Here is a 3,226-nt window from a genome sequence, read left to right as displayed (position 1 = left end):
CAACAAATGTCTTGCCAGATGTTTTTAGGCTGAGGTTGTGGTTTAGTCTTTATTTTCTTATCAATTCAATATCATTAAAGTCAATCAACCAGAACAACTTAAATTTTCTGTTTCACACATTTATCCTGTACAGCAGGGGTGTCAAACTCAGATACACAGTGGGCCAAAATTCAAACAAAGTCGCGGGCTAACAGTAATATTTATTGAAAAAAAAAATCTTCCTCCAGATTTAAGAATGAATCTTTTCTTATGGACTCAAACAAGTTCAGCTGAAAAACTGAATATGGAACAAGCAAAGCTTAATATAAACAATACATATATTAGCTGTATAATACCAGCAGGCCAGCTCTGATAGTCATTTGGTATGGCTTCGCGGGCCAAATGTAATTAGGCTGCGGGCCAAATTTGGCCCACGGGCCAGAGTTTGACACCTATGCTGTACATTAATCATAAATGTAAAACATCTGGATATTACAGTTTATTTTATTTGTGGATGAGATAAATATTTTCTCTGCTGGAGAGAATTTACAGCAGCTTTTGTGACTTTTCACACAAGAAATGCTTCAACTGAAAACATGGTTTGATAGAAATAAGTTATCACTAAATTAGAATAAAACCACATTTATTTGGAAATTGCAAAAAAGATGGTGGAGAAACATTGTTGATGAATAATGTTGAAGTGTAGCAAGTTTTTCATGCATATTTCTGGGTGTGATATGATGCTCAACATGTCAGGATGTTACAGAAACGACCAAATGATCAATTTTATAAAAGTCAGATTCACAATTTAAATAAAGACATCTCAGTGTCTCTCATTAACATTTTTACTTATCCAGGTTCCTTCTAGTGTTTAAAATAATCAGCCCTGTCCTCAGAAACAGGATGCTGGGTGACTGTAAAGCTGTATTAAAAGGAAGACTGGTTTATCCTCCAGCTGTGGCCTTCTATTAAAGCTGAAGGTTAAACTCTGCTGCTAAGGACACAGCTGTGCTTCCTTCACTTTGTCTCCTCCTTCAGACGAGGAGACACAAACACATCAGAGAAGAAGAAAAGCGACTCCTGGCGTTTTAGTGTGAACCAGGAAACAAAGATGGATGATCGCTTCACTTCCTCTTATTCTTTAAAGGTGGAGCCAACACTTCTTGTTTGCATGGAAGTCCGAAGAGGCCGTTTGGTCTGTTGATCGACAATCTTTTAAACCTCAAGACAAAAACATTGAGTAAAACTGGAATATACATACAGTGTTTGTGGGCCTGTTGTCTGTGCTCGGTTCATCTGTTTCTGTATGATTTTAAACACTGACAACACCCAGAACTCTGAACAGCGGCAGCAGACTCAAAGATGGAAAAAGCTCTGAGACATTTCTACCTCCTAAGGTTAGAGGTTAGTAGGAATCCCGGTTCTGTCGTTCATATTTTCTATAGATCACAAAAACAATAACAACAGCAACAAGAAACACGGCAAAAACATTCAGACCAATGAGCAGTCCAACAGATCCATCCACTCTGAGTCCTCCTGTGTGACCTGCAGGTGAGAAACAGGTGTCAGCTGTCAGGCAGGTGATGAGTGAAGAACAGAACATTTGCTCTTCAAACTGCTGTCAGACATTATTCTACTGATCACATCACTCAGACCAGCTGATTTCTACAAAGTCTCATCAACAACATCTTTAGAAACAAGCATCAACAACCAGGAAGCAGCTTCACCTCTGATCACACACTCACTCACCTGGAGGAACAACTCTCAGGCTGATGATGCTGATGAGCTTCAATAAGTGTGTTTCTGCCATGAAGACATGACACTTGTATGTTCCAGCGTAATTAATCATCACATTCTTCAGAATCAAAGACAAGTCTCCATCCTTCATCTGTCTGTCCTGCAGATCCACCCGGTTCTTAAAAGATGGATGCTGGTCATGTGGATCAAAAGCACATAATCGTCTCTCAGGTCAGCTCTGCTCCACTTCACAGCTCTGATGGGTTTGCCTCGTGGAGCTCGATGTGTCAGAGTGACGTCCTGTCCAGACTCAGCTGTGATGGTTTTCTGCTCTGAAAAAGGAAACACGGAGCAGAGAGGTTAAAGGTCAAAGTACAATCACGATCAGAATGATTGACTTTAACCTCCTGAGACACAAACTCTTTCATGACATGCATTTTTAATTTCTCTTTGCTATTTGGACTGATTGGGACCCTATGAATGTAAGAACAAAGAATTATCTTTTTAGCAAGCATAAATAAACAGCATTATTTTTTCCGAGTTTCTGAGTAAAATGAGATCCACATATGAGGACATTTGTTTTAAATTTTGATAGGACGGCGGCAGTATAACGTCCTCGTAAGCAGTGTTGGGTGTAACACGTTACTGTAATTAAATTACTTTTCCACTGAAAAAGTAGAGTAACTGATTACTGTTCATTTTTAGGTATTTTAATCACAGTTACTTACAATGTACTTGCGTTACATTGTAAAATAATTAAACCCGCTGAATACCATTATTTAATTTCAATAATTTATCTTCTAAACGTAGAAGTAAACTCTGCTCTTTAACATGGCTGTAGTGCAGCTACTCGTCATTTCGCGCCAGTTTGCTGCACAGTCGTATTCTACAGCGGAAGCTGTCGGACTCGGCTGAAGCGAGTTTTATGACATGGACACGAGACGAACACTTCTGAGTGATCCTTGTTCATCATCCATGGATAACACCGCGGCAGCTCCTGCTAAGCAGCAAAACCTGGTTTTACTTCAGCAGCACAGAAAGCGTCTGAAGGTGAGCTTAAAGAATGATTGCAGGCTGTGGAAGAGATGCTACCTCTGCGTACTGTAGAGCAGCGGTCCCCAACCCCCGAGCCACAGACCGGTCGTTTGGTACCGGGCCGCGAGAGTTGAGGCTCGGGTGTGAAATGTCTGGTTTTCAGGGTTTTTATCGGTTTTCAGCGTTATTTTGTTATCGTTTTTATCGTTAACTCGGTTTTCCTGGTCTTTTCACATGTGTTATGAATAAATCTTCTTTTTTCAGTACCGGCACTAGTTTTATTTTGTTGTATTTATCCGCGATACCTTAAAGGCCGGTCCGTGAAAATATTGTCGGGCATAAACCGGTCCGTGGTGCAACAAAGGTTGGAGACCGCTGCTGTAGAGTCTAAAAATTATTTATTATGTAAAGAGTTTAATTTCTATTGTTTGTCCACTCAAGGTTTATAAGGATTTTAAGAAGTATTTAGTTAAAT

The 3,226-nt window shown here is 39.8% G+C and overlaps 1 long non-coding RNA gene across 1 annotated transcript; it reads right to left on the bottom strand.

The window, feature by feature from the left end:
* Nucleotides 1-608: 608 nt before the first annotated feature.
* Nucleotides 609-2,046, bottom strand: LOC113029345 (uncharacterized). Its single transcript, XR_003273390.1, has 2 exons — nucleotides 1,729-2,046; nucleotides 609-1,524 (listed from the first exon to the last, which is right to left on the bottom strand). It is a non-coding gene; the product is annotated as an uncharacterized LOC113029345 (long non-coding RNA).
* Between the last annotated feature and the right edge of the window lie 1,180 nt (nucleotides 2,047-3,226).

The sequence above is a fragment of the Astatotilapia calliptera genome, chromosome 9, assembly GCF_900246225.1.
Source record: "Astatotilapia calliptera chromosome 9, fAstCal1.2, whole genome shotgun sequence".
NCBI lineage: Eukaryota > Metazoa > Chordata > Actinopteri > Cichliformes > Cichlidae > Astatotilapia > Astatotilapia calliptera.
Note: the sequence above shows the minus strand (reverse complement) of the source record. Positions and strands in the feature narration are given on the sequence as shown.